Source organism: Phaseolus vulgaris, chromosome 8 (genome assembly GCF_000499845.2).
Source record: "Phaseolus vulgaris cultivar G19833 chromosome 8, P. vulgaris v2.0, whole genome shotgun sequence".
NCBI lineage: Eukaryota > Viridiplantae > Streptophyta > Magnoliopsida > Fabales > Fabaceae > Phaseolus > Phaseolus vulgaris.
Window position 1 is genome coordinate 51,504,714 of NC_023752.2, and position 20,091 is coordinate 51,524,804.

At 30.4% G+C, this 20,091-nt stretch overlaps 1 long non-coding RNA gene across 1 annotated transcript; it reads left to right on the forward strand.

The window, feature by feature from the left end:
* The first annotated feature begins 3,727 nt into the window (after positions 1–3,727).
* LOC137825830 (uncharacterized) lies at positions 3,728–5,692 on the forward strand. The gene is made up of 5 exons (XR_011083360.1): positions 3,728–3,844; positions 3,942–4,179; positions 4,274–4,473; positions 4,835–4,963; positions 5,161–5,692. It is a non-coding gene; the product is annotated as an uncharacterized lncRNA (long non-coding RNA).
* Positions 5,693–20,091: the final 14,399 nt, after the last annotated feature.

The window sequence follows — 20,091 nt, forward strand, 5'->3', positions numbered from 1 at the left end:
TTTTCAAATAGAGTAAGTTTATTTTTACTTCAAAAATATCTTATTCTTTGCTTTTCTCTATGATTTAGTAAGCAATATTGATGGGGTCATTTGAAAAGAGTAATTCTCTCAAATTATTCTACTATATACTAAATTTTTGTTCTGTTTAGATAACTTGCATTAGCTCCTTAAATCTTTAACCTTATCCAAATTGAGAGGATAAAATTCTAGAAGTTACTTGGAAAGCAAGCAATTAAGGTAAGGAAAGCTAACTTTAATTTTTAATAGCACCCTAGGCTAGAAGATCTGAATGTGGAGGAAACATGGTCACAATATTCAATTTCTCTTGTAGGAATATTGTGTGTTTATGTATTGTGTTGTTTGTTTATATATTATTTAAACTTTTAGAAATATTAGATTTTGATGTTTAGTATTTAGTGTTGTTGTTGTTTTTTGTTTATGTTAAATAAGACTTTTAATGTTGTGGATTGCGTTTTGAATGATATTGTATGATGAAAATGAATGAAATTGAATTCATACATTTGGGATAATGTATGGATTGATGTTTGTTTGTGTGCTAAGTATTGATGCCTATGTGGTAACAAAGATCTCCGAGCTTCACTGATGATCTAACTCACATAAACTAAGATATCTAATGGTGAGAAACTGATGGGGGGTGTTCATGCACACCGTGACATATGAGATGCACGACCTAGGTTGTATTGAACTTACCCTAATCCTTTTTCTTGAATTCGCTGGTAATCTTTGGATCAGGTGTTAGTGTCTGATAGGACTTACTTAATACGGGTCTTCCGGAAGACGTCAATTGTTATTATGTTTGTTGAATATATTGGATGTGTAGATCCATGTGAGATCTATGTGATTTTTTAATGTTGGGATTTGAAGAAGATTGAATAATTGAGAAATTGATCAATGTAATTTGGTTTTCTCTTTTGATTTAATTGTGTATATTGTAAAATTTTATTTTTACTAGCTTAGCCTTGTTTTTCTTGTTGTGTTGTCAACTGCGATGATTTACAATGTACACGAACACATGATCATACAGGTGTCGGAGAGTCTGGAAGGCCTTAGAGTTTTGTTTTGAACTATGAATTGTAAATATTTGTATTTTAATAAGTTCTAATAACGTATTAGGAATGTTTTGAAAAACTCTAAGCTTGTATATAAATAGGTAGAACTTGTGTTGTAATAGTTAGATGTATTTTTTGGGTGTTACATTTAATGGTATTAGAGTGGTTCATCCTTAGGATGACTTGTGGGTAATGGGTTTATTATGTTTCTCTTGAGTGTAGATTTTTGTTTGAGTATAGCTTCAACAATGACATGCCATTCTAAGCAGTTCACACACAACAATGACATGTCATTCTAAGTTGTTCACACACAACAATGACATGTCATGTCATTCTTTCAGCTAATATTGTATTTCGGATCTGAAATACAAATTTTATATTGTATTTTAAATTGTATTGAAATACAAAATTTATATTGAATTCTATATTGTGTAATCTGGAATAAAATAAAAAATATTAACTTTCGAATTTTGTAATCAGAAAGTCTCCAAAACACAAAATTTTGTATTATAGATTTTACTATTCAAAATACAAATTTTATATTATATTCTCGATTGTGTAATTCAAAATATAAAATTTAATAGAAATTTTGTATTTAGAATACAATAAATTTTGTATTTCAGATTACACAATTCAAAATAAAAATTTTGTAGTCTAGATTACACAATCCAAAATACAATTTTTATTTTTTGCATTCTTGATTGTATAATCTGGAATAAAATAAAAAATATTAACTTTCGAATTCTGTAATGAGAAAGTCTCCAAATTTTACATTTTGAAATTTAAAAAAAAAAATCAATAAAACATGAAGTAATTTTAGTATTTTAAAAAATATGAGCTACATAAACAAAATATAAAATATAGAGTTGAAAAAAAAAATGCCATAAATCTGAAGTATAACCAAAATCTTATTCAAATTATTACTTTTAAACAATAAAATCAATATAATAATTATGGAACTTGATTTATATCCGATTATATATCTAAGAGAGAGGGAAATAATTATAAATTGGGGACTCTAAACCTAAGAAAGGACCATGTTTTAGCTAAAAAGGTCTCTCCAAGCTAAAATAAAACCTCAAAGAAAATGAAAATATTTATTTATGAGAAGGTTATAAAAAAATTCAAATATATCTTATTTTAAAGAAAATTATATCTTCTTACAAATTTTATACTATGTTAAAGGGTGACTACTTTATATTTCCATAAAAACAAAAGAAGTTATTTTTTAATCTTTATATTTTATTTTTACTTTAATTAATTTAAAATTTTAAAAATATTGTAACGTCTCATCTGTACTAATTTATAGTAATTGATATATAATAATATAAAACATCCATACACTACCATACCACTATATACTATAATTTATATAACCCTCGAACATTACATTATGTTTCTAAATGAATATATCCAAAACGTTTAGCAGAATTAAAAACTTATAACTATTTGTGCTGCCACCTTTTGTATCAAATATAATTATAATCAAAATCGTTCATATAAACACATGTAAGATGAACTAATTATAAAAATTAATCACACAACCAAATATATATACCATATACATATATCAATCACATCATATTATCAATATAATATAAATATCCGATAAATTACAATTGAATCACTTTTAACTAACACTACAAAAAATTGTGTAAATAATGACAGTTTTAATACGTCAATTATTAAAAATTGTCATAATTAACAGTATAATACGACATTTAAATAACCATCCCATTTTATATTTAAAATATGACATTTTCAACTGTCATTTTATACAATGTGCCTTATTTTAACTTTCACGTTTTTCTCCCTCCATCAGATTTAACTTTAGTTTTCCCCCTAAAAGAATTCATTTCCCACACTTTTCCAGAGTTTCAATTTTTCAAAACCCGTTGATATCCTCTTCCCAAAATCTTTTGCTTCTTCCTCATTCCAAATCTCTAAATTTCTTTCTTCGTTTAACTAAGTCCTTACCCGCTTCACCATAACCCGTTTTTCGTCAACCTCTTCTCACGCGCCACATCAATGCTCAACCAGGTCTTCGTTCTCTCCCTTTATTCCCAATTGAATTGCACGATTCTATTTTTGTTCAATTCAATTTCATTTCGTTTGTTCTTATTCCAATCAGGCACTTCTTCCATCAAAAAGAGGATCGAAGATGTCGTGCGAATTGCTAACGACCACGAGCGAGAGGAGATTCAAACCTATCTCAAGGTATCTTAGATTTTTTCCTTGCATTCAACGATATCAATCAAATTCATTAATATAACAATATCAACTTTTAAATGAACACATACATATGTGGAAGCTGTTAATTTTTACAGTGATTGAGAAAATACCATAGGCAAAAAATTTTGGTCACTTGAAGTCTTTGCATTAGCTATGTCTTGATTCAATTCTTCCACCTTTTGCTTTAACTCTTGGATATACTCTGACGCTTCTATTATGATTGAGGTTTTGTTTAGCTGCCACCACCCATTAAAAGAACCAGAACTATCAGGTAGTTCACCATCTCAAAGCACACCATGTAATTGATAACAAGTATGTGCTTCAATCAAAATAATCATAACAAACGCATTACATAGAAGACAATGGAGATAGCACAAACTGTGTGGAAGATTAAGTAACTAAGGTAGATAAGAATCCTTGGTATTCAACAATAGATAAATAATGGAGGTTGTCCCTTTAATTCTTTATTTTCTTGCAGGATGGAAAAATAGAAGCAGAGGTCAAGCTCACAAGAATTCTCTGGTTAGGAGAATTACAACCAGGTGAAGTTCTGGCTTTGCATAGATTTAGTTCTGGCTTTAATATACATAATCTGATACATGTTCCATAGCACTGAATATATGTGGTATTGAGTTGTAGGGTCAAACCAGAGGTAGATTCTCTGTTCTCTGTCACCTTTGCCTCCTGTGAACACATTTGTTCTGGCTTTAATTGGAGATTTAGATGGAAAATCATGGTTAGCAACTATGGATTTGTATTGTACTTCTCAGAGTGTGATCAAACCTTGTAAGCCTATGAACTTAGTTCGTTCATATGCTTCAGTTGTGCGGTTGAATGGTGAAATTTATGTTTTTGGTGGTAGAAATGGTTATATTTGGTATGACACAAGTATGAGCAGCTGTGCTTTTCAATTAGTTATATTTTGGAATGAGATGAAGTTTTGACAACCCTTTTATCTTCTATCTGTGCAGTTGAATCATACAACCCTATTCATGATAACTGGACCATGCACCCTTCTTTGAACCAGAAGAAAGGAAGCTTGTCTGGTGCTGCTTTAGATTGAAAAAAATTTGTTGTCGGTGGCGGCAATGGAGTTGATTGCTTTTCAGATGTTGAGATGCTTGATTTAGATAATTGACGGTGGATCCCTACACGCTCAATGCTAAAAAAGGTAAAATGGACAATTAAATGGTCAATATCATGTGACTTCATCAACAATTCTGGATTTCACTCTTATTTGTAAGATTTAATTACCTAATTCATCATAATCAAGGAAAGTGGTTAATTTTGTTGATATCATAAGTTTGTCCTAATATCGTTGTTTTGAGAGACAACATATGGTGGTTATGATACTCCCTATCATTTTTGACCTTTTAGCAGTACTGCCAAAATGGACAAACTATAATCTATAAAAATTATTTTGCTAAGCATCTCTTTGATGGTTTATTTTAGCACTCCATGACCCCTTTCTTTCACTTTTTGTTGCAATTGTATATTGCGGGCGTATTAATTTTTGTGAATATTAACGGCAGACAATGACAACTTTCATGCCGCCTCCACCAGCTGCTACATTTCTTGTATTTCATCCTCAAGACAACAATATTATTGCCATTGGCATGGATGAATCTTCCATACAAATCTATAATGTTCGAGTGGATGAGGTAGTATTCAATTCATAATAAAGATTATAGCTGTCGGTTAAGTTTCATAAATTAGTGAATTTTAAAAATTGATATTAGCCTCTCCTCCCCCCTCCCACTCACTTTGCATAAAGATATCAGTTTTGGTTTCATGCACTGTTGGTATTTTTTAAAAAATGGCATTTACCTTTTTTCTTGTTTAATTTGTTTTCATCTAGGTCAAAACCAAGCTAAAAGTTCATCAAGAAGAGAATCACTGGTCTTTTGATTTGTATCCATTGTTTTGGTAGTGAAAAAAGATTTATTCTTTAAATACAAGAGAGAAGTATCAGTTAGTAGCTGGTTATTGAAGACATGTCAACAGTATTCAATTTATAGTTAAACAATCCCATTAAGTAAATCTTTAAACACTATTTTCTCTTTATATTCAGACATTAGTTAGTACATATTTTATTCCATTTCACGAAGCTTTATTGTCAGCGCACTCTAATGCTATAATGAAAGGAAATGCTAGATCAGAAGCAGAGTTTTTAGCAAATAGATCTTATCAGGGGCTAAATATGCCCAGTGATAACGCCTCCCCAGAGCCATACCTCATAGCAAGAAGAGGAAGAGCATATGGGTATGAGGATGAGAAGAACAAATAGACATAAACTGTGATTTTTGCTTTAGACTAACAAGTATTTGGTTCTTGTCTCTAAAAGCATAATGAATAGTGAGTGGAGCAGGTCATTGGTTGGTAAGTTTGGCAAGCAAGCCTGCTCCATGGTACGATGGAAATTACAGGTGTCCTTTTCACCTTTGTCATTTTTTATATGTTAAATTTGTATGTCTTCCAAAATTTATTAAGGTTTATTCATTTTTAATTAAGAGTTAAGGTTCTTAGTTGATAACAAGAGTTAAGGTTCTTAGTTGATAACAAAGTTGTTGCATAAGCAGTAGGATTTGAAGAAAATTTGCAGATTGCAGACAAATATAAAAAGAACAACTTAGATTAACACCTAGAAATCTGAGATTAAATTTAAAGAAATCCAGTACTAAATCAAACTAATTTATTTGGATTTAGATGTAGATCCTCTTAAATTATTAAATCATGTGATGTGATATGGTAATATAAAAAGAAAATAAAAAAGTTTATTTCTTTATTAAATTTAGTTAGTGAATTAATACTTAATGACTTTTCATTTAATAAACTATATTTTTTTTCTCCTCAACATAAGCTATCAAATCATTCAACAATATATGAAAATATTATAATTGAATTGATTGAACGTATGATAGGGTGATTTAATTTTGGCAAATAAGCATGATGTGAGTTCATTATGGATCATGGATTGGACAAGTGACTTAACAAGAAGCACTTTTCCCATATAGGAATATCCTACCTTGCATTGAATTTGCATTAACTTTTGATTAATTCAAACTCCTGGGCAAAAAAAAAATGGTCTGTATTAATACCATAAATATTGGTACTCTAACGCGTACTACGAAGGTCACAACCTACTTTATCTCTTTAAATTATATAAATGGTATGGCATGAGTTTTATTTAAAAATAAATTTTAAATGAATAAAAAATAAAAGTCTATATTTATATTATAAATATTTATTGATGAAGTAATGTTGAAATTATTTATTTCACGCATCAAATTATGGAAGTGGTGCTCCATCACCTAATCAAGTAATATGATCAAGTGTTGGAAGCAAAATTGATTAGGGATGTGTGTTTTAATTTTCAACTTGATTAGAAATGTATGAACTTTTGAACAATTATGTGTTGTAATTTTAAACTTGATTAGGGATGTATGAACTTTTTGTTTTAATTTTCAATTATATATAAAATTTTGAACATGTATGCTTTAATTTTCAATGAAATGAATGGATGATTATAACTTTATACATTATTTTATTTTATTATGTAAAAGTGGTGGTTAAATATTATAATTGTATAAAATAGATTATAAAAAATATTATAAAAAATTGGTGGTTAAATTTTATTATTTCAGAATTAAAATTACGTCAGTTAAAAATGTCACTACTTACGTATATTATGGCGCCAAAATCTTCTTCAATGAATGTAAATTGCGACAGTTATAACTCACACTACTTACATATAAAAACCGCCACTATTTACACTATGTTTAAAGTGGCGGGTGTTGCGGCGGGTAACGTAAAACCGCCACATTAAACTTTGTGGCGGCCAGTTCTATGGCGGTTTGGAAAACCGTATATTGTGACGGTTATAAACGCCAGTTTATACAAAAATAACCGCCACAATATACACTTTTTTTTGTAGTGTAAGATTTAGGAATCACACTTTAATAAACAATATAATTTGTCATATTCAATGTCTTTTTGAAAAAAATCGTATTAAACATATATCACTAAATACTAACATCTAACCCATAGGAAATACTATTGACAAAAAATCAAGATCAATTTCTTATAGCAGAGTTGTTACTTGCATTCATTATAGAAAGCGTGATAAATAACATATTTTAACTTCTCATCATCCCAAGTCTTATTTATGTGATTAGATCATTAATAAAAGATAAGGTATCTCTTATTTCTTAATTACTTGTGTTCTTAATAATAAGACCCTTGGAGTCTAATACCATTTTAGATATCCTCACCACATCCATAAAAGAGCAATAGATCCATAAAGGATCACACTCATGAAGGATAACATATCATGCAAACATCACAATATTTCAACTTGTTAAAATAAATGGATCATATTCTTCTCAAAGCACATGAAAATTTAAATATGTTGAAAACTTGTTTTTAACATATTGGAACAAACCTTCAAAACTACTAAAGGTTTTTTTAATTTGATAAAATAATCTATTAAAATATTCATTACAACCATATTGAACTTCAGATAAGGATATTTCCATGGATTAAAAAATCTTTTAATCAGTTAAAATTATCTTCTTACCAAGATAAGTTCTAAATAGTTTAAATCAAATTTCTTTTAAGTGAATAAGAATCAAACAACTTGGCAAGAAAATTTTACATACAAATCAAAGACTAAACACACTAATACGCATCTAAGTCTTTAATCTTTCTTTGTAAAGCTTCATTTATTGGATGCATCAAATACATCACCACTAGAACTCCAACATTATTCTTTATGAGGATGTTACATTTATGCTATTAGAGCTCTTCTTCCATAGGATGACCTGAGGGCAATGGGTTTGTTGTGTTTCTTTTGTGTCTAAGTGTTTGCTTAAGTTTGATATAAAAGATAGTTAGAAATTTAAAGTTGGTTTCTAACCCAAGTCCTTATGCGCTTATGTTCACCTAATTCGACAAGTGCACCAAGACAAAAGTAATAATTTGTCTCAAAAGACAAATATCGAACCCACAAGAAACAGTTCTATTGAAATCTTAATGTGTAGCATTCATTAGATATTTAAATGTGTGCAGTAAATTGATTCAAGGTATTTGAGTATTGTTTAAATAAAATTTTCATGTAATTTAAATAAAAACGGAGTAAATGATTATGAAAAGTTGATTGATTGAATCAGGATTGAAGTTAGTCTTTCTCACTCGTTAGAATTTTGGTAAATAAAAACATACAACATTCTTACTGTTTTGGATACTCTTTTGCAATGTTTTGGACTATATGCACATTCTTTACCTCATTTTTCTTTGTTGTTTTGTAGATTAATTCGTTCATAATTCCCTACACATATGGATCTATATGCACATTCTCTGCCCCATTTTTCTAAGTGACTACACATTGTTTCTGCCTTTAGAATATTGATCATTGCTTCCTATTTTATTTAGGATAAAATTGATGTGCTAATGCTGGAAAATCCAGACATTGCATCACATATATCTCCAAATGATCCAGTTGGTGTCATTTTTGGAAAGGAACATCTAGGGAGGGTTAGAGGACTTTCATATGGAGCTTGTTCTACTCTTGCTTTCAAGAAATCCACAACAAGATTAAGCAATATGAATCATGGTTCTTCTAGTGGTGGGTCTTCAACAAATGTTGAAGAAAGGTAGACCAGATGATAACTGAACTTGCAATTGTAAGGAGCCAAATGAATACTCTGCTAGCCTACATTGCTTCTAGACCAGACGTGTCGAAACATTTTGTTGCAATGGAAAAAAATTTAGTACAAGCATCTATTAATTAGGTATAAATTAGTAACTTAAAATTTTATTATAATATTGTTTTCATTTATTTTTTAAAAATTGTCAATTAACTCTAAACATACTTTTAACTTATTCTACGCATCGGATTTTGGAAGTGGTGCTCCATCACCAAACTAGAATATTATAAGATCAAATGGAAGCAGTAAGAAAAATTAGGATTAGGAGTTTAGTTGTAATATGTTCAGAAAGTGAAACAATTTATATTTTGACAATTTAATTTACTTATTGTTTGGATTAGTTTGACATTATCAACTTTGTTCTCAATGAATGAATAAAGTCATTTTTTTATTATTATATTTATCAATTTTAATTATATTATGAAGTATAATTATATTATGAAATTAGTTTATGTTACAATTTGATTATATTATGAAATTTAACTGTGTACTAAAATTTAATTATAATATAAAATTAAATAATATTATGAAATCAAATTATAAAACATAATTGAATAAATTATTACAAATATTAAAAATAAAATAAAATATTTTATACTCGCATTATGCTAGTTGTAATGGTTATTATAAATGTCATATTATACCGTATTAAGTGACATTTAAAATTATCGTTATTTACACTGAAATTGGTTTACCCAGTTTCAAAATTACGACATTTATAACTGACATATATTAAGAGCTTAAAATCGCCACTTTATACAATGTATTATATGGCGTCTGCTACAACGGTTCTCAATTGACCTTCACATTAAATTTTGTGGCGACAAGATCTGTGACGAAAATGTGGCCATACGCGTAAAATGTGGCAGTTATAAACACCAGGTTATACGAAAATAACCTCCACCACATGCACCTTTTTTTGTAGTGGGAGTTAACATTGGTCTCACAAAGATTGTTGGTATTTCTTACCCTCAAATGTGGATTTACAAATTTTATGATGTCCAAGTGGATCCATTACATTTCAATCCCTATGTTCCTCTTTGTTTGCTGATCCCACGCTCTTTTAAAAGGTGTTATTGTGTACTTTCTACTAGAGAGGTAGAATAATCCTAACTATAAGTGGCAATTTTCCCTCCACCAACACCAACACCACACGACATGGGTCATATGACAACTATAATTACAACAACTCACGTGGTTATCATCATAATCATAGACACATTGTTGGAATTTTTTTTCCATATGCTCATTGGTGTCCCCAGACCATTCCAATGTCATGCGCAAGAGGAGTATGTTGCTCATTGATAAGTGTCATAATTCAGTAATATTTCATACAAAAATATAGGCATTTATAGACTTTAATTGATAAAATAATTATAATCCAACCTTTAATTTAGGGATTTTAACCTTTTTACATATTTTTGGATTATGAGATGAATAAGAAAGGTTTATTCCCAATTTTGTGTTATTTTCATGAATTTAAGGAGAGATGAAGCATATAAATATATTATGAATAAAGATGTCACTGAGCATAAGCCCAATTAGGTTGAATAGAAGGCATGAGGCATAACCCAAAACATCATTGAAATCATTGGGATCATTGGGAGGAACCAAAGGAAGAAAACCCTAAAGGGGGCAACCATCAAGGAGAAACACTCTAGATCTTCTTTTCTTGTTATTTGTACTTGTAATAGCCACCATGAGTGGTTAATTCTTTTCTTTGGGATTGAGAGTAATCTATTCAAACTCTTATGTATTGAGGTTATATTTATCTATTATATTCAGTTCTTGATTGATGATTGGTATTATCATTTTATTCTCAAAGTTTGAAACTATTCATGATTTTGATCCTTAAATTTGACTGGAAAGTACTTTTGAGTATCTGACCTAAATTATAATGCTTAACATATTTGAATGTTATGAATATATTTTAAATGTTAATTTCTTTATAATATTTTTTCGTAATGATAAAGAGTTTTTATAAATATTCGAGAAATCGATAGGAGAGTCTCTTAATATTTTTTTTATGCAAGGAATCAATATGAATGATTTTTATATGTGCATCAATATCAATCAAGGTTGAATATAATAATCTTTTGAAAAAAATACAGAAGAGTGAGAAGAATGAACATCAATCCCAATTTTCCCAACTGACTCGTAGCAATTTTTTACTTTGCTTTATTTAAATTCTTGCAAATTCATCATACACACAACTTTTCAACAACCTTTTATATATTATCTTATATTTAGTGAATATTATACTTGAGAGTTTAATTGTTCCTTGTGAGTTCGATATACATTCTTAGGAACAAATTATTACTTCTAACACAGTACACTTGGAGCGAAATAGTCATCACTCATATTGCATGAGTAGTAGACTTTAGGGTGAGTAGTAGACTTTAGGGACCAAGCTGCATATAGAAGTCATCAAATTGTAGTTGAATCCTCAAACTCTAACATAGAGTTTACCTCCAATAGTAACAACGATGAGTTGCAATCAAGGATAGTGAATAGGGTTGTCATTATTTATATTAGTTTATCTGTTTAGGTTTATTTAAATTATTACACTTTTAAATATAATATTGAAAGTCAATGACTTTGTATGAATATTTTTCTATATTTCTTTTACTCGTGTCTTTTAAGTATTATATAACATATTCAAACCAACAATAAGTCAATTTCACACATTCTAAACTTAAATATCACATAAATTTTAATAACACTTTAATTAATATTTCCAATAAACTTGTATTAACATGAACTTATATATTTCTTCTAAAATAAAATCAACCAAAATAAGATCATGAATTCACAAGAAATGTTTCAAATTAATATGGACTTTTAAAATGTCATTGCTTAATATTTTGTTTTTTTGAGTGACATAGCTTAAGGCAAAACATGGACGCTTAAGAATGCCCACTTAAGCACATATCCAACGTCACTTTGAACAACCAATTTTGAGCAAAAATGTATGCATTTACATCATTTCACTTAAAGCACAAGACCCTTAAGCTTGGTTACTTAAAGAAAAAATAAATTAAATTCATTTTCATTGTAGTGTATTACTTAAAGCATATTAAAGGTCACTTAAGTGATGTCACTTAAATTGAGAATAAAGTTGCTTAAGATGTGATGCTTAAAACGATCACGTTCTTTCTTTAAGAAAATTGGAAAAAATTGTATCAACTCTATGTTGTTGATCACTTAAAATAAAAGTTCACGAGTCTAAGTGAGTTTTCCATTTAGTGAAAAAAATTGTGTCAGTACAATTATTGTAGTTGTTACAAAAAGAATCACTAATTATTTTTATATAATGTGTGATAACTTTTATGATTGATCTTGTTAAATAATAAAGTGTGGATGTCACAAATTTTTGTTACTAATATTAAAATTTTCTTCTTCTTTTATAATAATTTTGATAACACAATGATATGATTTTATCGCAAAATTTATATAATTATTTACTAATTACCATTCATCACAAACTACACTTGTATAAAAGAGTTCATTACAATTTATAAAGGAATTATTATAAAAGAATTATCCTTGTCACATTGTCGTAACAAGAAATTATTTTTTAATAGTATGTAGTTAATTTTGTGTCTCAATTTTCATCAATTAAAAATTAAATAATAAAATAAGAAAATTTTGCAATAAAAAAAGCAAATTATATTCACTAAATATTGTTGGGTCTATTAGTGTCTAAGTTCAAGAGTGGAGAGCTGAATTAAAGTTATAAAATTTTCGCAAACACAAACTGGTTTACAGTATACAAAAGAAAAAGAAAAGATTGATTTTAAAATGAACAGATTGATTCTTCAAAACACTTAAACACAATCATAACTAATTCAAATTAAGATTGAGAACAAACAAAGAAAACTTAATAAAACAAGATTGGTTGATATTCAAACAGCTTGAAGAACCCAATTTATACCAAGAGATCAACTAAGTTCTTACACCACAAATCTTCAAAGAAAATAAATCTTTAACCGAGATTTAATGAAGAAATTGTTTGTTCTTAAACCAATTAAAAACTCAGATTCAAAAGGCTTTGTTTATGATTAAAGAGATTTTCCAGATCGAGAAGAACAGTTTGAGTAAACCCAGAAATAACAGGTTCAATTTTAAATGAACAGATTTCTTTCTTGACAGATTATTCGAAATATCATAAATGAGTGCAGAGATGAAAAGAATAAGGCAAACACACTTTATATTGGTTAACTCATAATGAGCTACATCCAGTTTCACCTTACTCCAAGGTGGAATTCACTAAAACCCAGTTGCAATCAATTGCAACACACAACAGTTCTTGAACTCTACAAGAACATTACAACCAAAGCTGAAACACCATATTTCAGCACACCTTGCACTCCAAGAAACCCTATCAAGGAGTGACTAACACAACGACCCTTACAAACAAGAATTAAAGGAATGACAACACCTAAAAGAAGATGCAAGAACAAAAACCAGTTTTCCCAATTTCAGCAGAACAACACCAACACCTTCACCAAAATCAAGGTTCTCCTAGAACAAGCACACTTGAAGAACTCTTTGAAAAACCTTTCAAAAGCTCATTTCAATCCTTCTTCTCACACAGAAAACGTTTAATCTCTGTTAAAACCGTGATTGCTCAAAAACATTTCATGTGAGAAAAACCTTTCATTATATAGAAATCAGTTTCTAACAACTTTTTAAAACAGTTAAAAAGTTGTTATAAAAATAAGAAATTGGGTTTTAAAACTAACAGATTATTTTTCAGGAAAAACTGTCAGCTCAGCTTAACTGAAAAAACTGACTGAACTGCACTTTTGGTGCCCTAACAGAATTTCGAAAATCCTTTCAGCATAACAAAAATAAACCTATTATTTTTCAAACAAACAAATTTATTTTGGTGCAGTATCCTGATTCTTGAGAAAACTCTAAAAAGCTTTTTTGAAAAACATTTAATCACTTCAAGTGCTTGATCTTACTGTTGAACCAAGTGGTGTTCAAGCTTTGAAGAATCCAAATCCTTTGAAGGATGTTGAACCCTTGGTTGTGCTTGGTGTTGCTGTGCTGGTTTAGTATAGTTCTGGGGTAGTTTGAGTTTTGTAATCCACCCTTTGATTAAATCTAAAGCATAAGCATCTCAATCTTTGTGAAAGTAAAATGTTTTTAAACTAAGTTAAAACAACCGATTGTTTTGTCGAAACAACCGATTGTTTATACTTAGGTGTTTTGAGAAAAAGATTGAAAACTGTTTTTCAAATGGTTGAACTGTTAAGAACCAAAACAACCGGTTGATTCGAGGAAACAACCGATTGTTTGTTTTGGGACCATAACAGAAAAACTGTTTTATCTTTGATTGAGCTTTAAATGATTTAACTGCTTACGCTCCAGTCATTAAATGCTTTGACCAATCTTTTAATGCAATTTAAGAGTTTGTTAAGATTTGGTAACAAACTACATCTTTGAATAAATTCAGAATAACAGATTTGAGAATCAATCTTTGACAAGTTTTTACTAAGAGTTTTTGAGTTTTTCAAAGAGCTGAGATTGCTAAGAGTTTGTGATTGATCAAAGTTTTGTGGAATAGGATTCTGCTTGTATTGATTTCAGATTATCTTCTGTAACAAGTGTAATCCCTGTACTCTGTGAAACAAGTTTAGTTTCTGTGTTTGCTAAGATTGGTTGTGTGTTCTTGAGGGGATCAAGATCATCAATCTTGGAGTTGGTGTGTTGGCCAAGGAGAGTGTGTTTCTTGAGGTGTTCAAGGTCATTCTCTTGGTTGTTGTGTAAGTGATCAAGGTGTGATTGCTTAGTGGTTTTCCTCAGGGTTTCTGAGAAGACTGGATGTAGCTCTGGTTTGGAGTGAACCAGCATAAACATTTGTGTACAATCTCTCTATCCCTATCTCTATAAATTCAGTTTTGTTATTTGATAACTGGTATAAACAATCGATTGTTTCTGCGAAACAACCGATTGTTTTCCCAGTGCTGTGCTTTTGGCTTTGTGTTTTGAAAAACTGATTTCTAAATCAAGATATTTGTGAAGTATTTTCATTCAAAGCTCAATAGATTGCGAAAACTCTCTTTAAACAATTCACCCCCCTCTAGTTTAAAGCCATATATTCTAACAATTGGCATCAAGAGCTTGGTTCTTGAAAGTTATTCAAGTTGATCCAAAAATCTTTTTCTATGGCTGGAAAACTGTCTTTTGAGGAAGGTGCTCAATCTACAAACCTCCTTTATTCAGTGGATTGAATTACAAATATTGGGAAGCAAGAATGAAAATCTTTCTGGATTTTATTGATCAAGGAATTTGGAATTCAATTGAGAATGGTCCTTACATTCCAAAGTTTAAAAAGAATGGTTCTTTCATTACAAAACCTTGGTCTCAATGGACCAATGATGAATGTAAGTTGGCCAAGCTTGATTGTACTGCTCAAAACATAATAGCTTCTGCACTAGAAACTAATGAGTTTTTCAGGATATCACAATGCAAAACTGCTAAGGATATGTGGGACACACTCAAGGCTGCTCATGAACCAAAGGAAGCAATGACAAAGAATCAAGCAAGAAAGAAAAGAAGGCAAAATAAGAAAAGCCTCAATCTTTGCTTCATGGCCAGAAAGGAGGATGACTCAAGTAGTGTAAGTTCATCAAACTCCTCAAACTCTGAAAATTATGGTCAATTGCTTCAAGCCTTTCAAGAAACACATGAAGAAGCCAACTGATTGGCTCTTTTGAACAATCGGTTAAAAGAAAACTGGATTGCTTAGTGGTTTTCCTCAGGGTTTCTGAGAAGACTGGATGTAGCTCTGGGTTTGGAGTGAACCAGTATAAACATCTGTGTACAATCTCTCTATCCCTATCTCTTTAAATTCAGTTTTGTTATTTGATAACTGGTATAAACAACCGATTGTTTCTGCGAAACAACCGATTGTTTTCCCAGTGCTGTGCTTTTGGCTTTGTGTTTTGAAAAACTGATTTCTAAATCAAGGTATTTGTGAAGTATTTTCATTCAAGGCTCAATAGATTGCGAAAACTCTCTTTAAACAATTCGCTCCCCCTCTAGTTTAAAGCCATATATTCTAACACTTACCACCTTGATTAGGCATCTAGGATAGGTCATGTAGCAAAAGAAAACCTTAAACTCACACTAGCCTAAATACAAGTCATCTAAAAACACATTACAATATTCAAAGCAAACTAGCTAATTTCTACATCAAACACACATTAAGACTACGTAGAGAAGAAGCTTCATCCATCTTCAACAAATATAACATTTGAGTTTATCTTTTTTTTTATTAACAAAGAATGAATTAAATTAAAAGGGAGCACTTGATGGTGTTTCAACCCGTTTACAAACATTAAGGATCTTAACAAAACCTACAAACTAAACCTAGATTCCAAAAAGGATAAAACAGTTGTGGATAGTAAAATGAGTCCATTGATGACTACCAAGAACTTCTTCTAGTTGTTAACCAAAATAGAAATACACCAAAATTGAACCTATGTGACCGTGTATTGCCAAATAAGTACTGTAGAAATGTGTCTTGCACCTTTGCCCTCCATGGTTCTTGTTTGCTTAACTTGGCCCCCCTCATAAAATGTTCCCGCAAAAGGATGTGCTTTGATAGATAACCTCGACACATGTTACTACTTTCCACTGCCATTGATACACATAACCTCCAAACATACTCGGACTTGAAAACTGCAAGGTCATTTCTGTTGGTTACAACTTGCTTGCCTTCTTGCTCTTTGCACCAAATTCTGCACACACAAAAAAACATCACCCTTTCCCATCTTTGATCAAGTTATCAATGATATAAGAGTTTGAAAATTAAAACCAAGCACTAATTAAGAGAACATAGAACATTGTGGGGGTACCTTCCAAAAAAAGTAAAACATAAAACACCTGATATAAGGAACAATATGACAAGCTTAACAACCTAAAGAAAATTCCTAATTGATTAATCTAAGACACTATAATACATAGGGACCAATCTGAATAGGAAAAGGTAACATCTGCCACTTTGTTTTTCATCCAAAGTCATGCTTTCAATTGAACCAAGTTGAATAGTTCTTCCTCATCTACCCTTCCATCTCTAAACATAACATTATTTCACAGTAAATTCCACTACCTTCCAACATTTGACCAAAGACCTACTTCCCCCACTCTTTTCCTTTGATTCAAAGAAATGGAATACAACTTGGAAACCTAATTTTAATTGTCTTACCCAACCACTTATGTTAACTAAAATGGATGAATTTGATGTGATCAAAGTTCAACCTTGAAGTCTGCAAAGTGTTGGATGTGTGTGTGTCTAGGTAGATTTTGTTGTATTTCTTTCACTAAATATTATGATTCAAGACATCTTCAAGAAAACATTTTAAAAACTTGTTATGTTTTTAAATAAGTTGAAATGAAGCCTTGTTTCTTTAGTAAAGTATTTTAACAGGTTGATTTATCGTATACACTGACCGAAAATACTAAAGTCTTTTTTTAGTGTTGACCTTGAGACTTTAATATTAAATGTTTTTGTCTTTTCTATTTAATAAAATTAAACAATTATTTTGATAAATAAACTGAGTGTTTTAAGTTGATTTCTTTTGTTAAATGGAAATAGCCAGTTATTTCAGAGAATCAATTAAATATTTTTAACAAATTTCTGTTATGTTTTCCACACTATTTACTCAACTATTTTTATTAATTTGAAAAAATATTTTTGCAAACATTTGAAGCCCATGTAAAAGTGTTTATTTTAACTTTTAAAGGTAACAAATTTCTTAAAAGAAAACATATTGCAAAAGAGTATTTTAGTTCTTGGAGATTATTTTATCTTGGATCATTCTACTAAGTGAAGAACTTTTTCCTGAGTTTGTAATTTTCTTTTTTCATACTCTTAATAGACTCAAGTGCTTTCATATCATTTTTACTTGTATTATGTTCTTAGGTAGATCCATATGGAGTTTATGGTTTTTCTATTGTGTCTGTGAAAGTTTGTTTTCCTTGAAGAGTTCAAGGAACAAAGCTCTTGTGTGTAGTTGTTGTGTAATATTTGATTCTGTGTTTAATGAATTCTCAGTGATGTGCTAGGGACTAGATGTAGCTCTTGGTTAATAGTGAACCAGTATAAATTCTCTGTGTGATTCTCTCTATCTCTATCCTTTTATTGTACTGTTGTTTCTGGTTTCTGGATAGTAATTCAATCGGTTAAATAAATATAACAACTGGTTTATATTTTGTTTTTATGTTTGCTTCTCTTTTTTCAATCGATTGAACAGTGATTTCAGTTAGTTGATTTTTATAAAATTTTCAATTTGACTTAAACAATTTTGAAAATTGCGAAAATCTCTTGAAAACAATTCACCCCTCTCTTGTTTTTAAGCCACATATTCTAACAATTGATATTAGAGATAAGTACTTGTATTTTATTCAAGGTACGATCCTAAAAACTCTTTTTGAATACGGCTGAAAAACTACCTTTTGGGAAAGGTGCCTCCATAAACAAACCAACACTATTCTACGGAGTGAATTATCAATTTTGGAAAGTCATAATGGAATTTTTTGTTAAATCAATTGATAGAGGAATCTAGGATGCGGTTGTAAATGGACCTTTCATTCATAAATATGAAGTTGAAAAGTTAATTATTGAAAAACCTTAGGTTCAATGGACTCAATCAGAGGGGGAAAAAGGTCAATATGATTGCGTTTCTAAAATATTATAACCTCTGCTTTAAGTTCTAATGAGTTTTTCAGAGTATCTCAATGTTCTTCAACAAAGGAGATGTGGGACTTTTTAGAGGTGACTCATGAGGGAACATCCAAGAATATGAGTTGTTCAGGATGCTTAAATGTGATACCATTGCAAAAGTACAAAAAATATTTACTCACATAGTAAATCACCTTATTGGTCTTGGAAAAACCATTGATAAAGAGGAATTCATCATCAAGATTGGGAAATGCCTTTACAAAACATGGCAGCTAAAGTCATATGAGTTGAATTGACACAAGACAAGATACAACACAATAAGGAGGCTTAAGGACAGTTCAATGGAGGACATTACCTTCCAAATGAAGAGTCAAACTCATAAGAATCATGAGTGCCATATCCTTATACACAAATATACGGCGGAAATGGAAAGGAAAGCAAGATCAACACATGAACACAAGTAGAAACACAATTATAGCATAGAAATAGACTATACACACTTAAAACAAACATAATTGAACAAGGATTACAATCTACCAAATGTAATCACCAATGGAACAAATTGAACCAATTAGAATCGAAGAACAAAGCATAGGAAACAAAGCTACCGATTGAAAATTGCTAAAACATGGAAATGGAGATGAAAGGAAGAAGAAACTTAATTGGATGAAGATTTCAATGAGATGGAGTTGGAGAGGAACACGCCACTTGGTGGTAAAAGCTCCAAGATGAGTGTGTGATTGCCGCCACTTGTAGCCCTCCAAGGCACACAAGATAAGACTAGGAAGGAGATCAAATCTCACAAAGCTCTCTCTCAATTTGAGTAGAGTTTCTTTACTTAAAATTCAAATTTCAACTTATGTTTACAATGACCAAGCACCTCTATTTATAGCTTTAGAGGGCTGAAATGAAAATGAAAGAAATTTAGAATTCCCTCCCAAATGTAATTCAAATTTGGAGCCAATTTTGAGTCACATGGGAGGTGTGACCTTTTTCTACTTTGGTACCTCCTAAAAACTACACCTACACCTACTTTTTATGTCACATGGAAGGTGTGACATTGTTTTGTAAATTAGCACCCCTTATTTAATATCTACACCTTCCTTTTAAAGTTCTACTAAAAACTACACAAAAGGAAATTACAAATAGAGACATCCAATGATGCTCATTTATTTAATGCTTGGCCTTTCCCCTCATGGGATGGACTTGAACTTCTTGGGCTTGGCCTTCTTGGGTTTGGGCTTTGGGCTTGGGCCTCTATATTAATAATATTAATAAGAAGAACTTCAAGTATTTTGGTCCTTGACCATTTCTCCTATTAATAGCATCTTTTTTATTCTCATCATAAAGGTTACAACAATCTCTGAGTCAAAGGATCTAAACATTG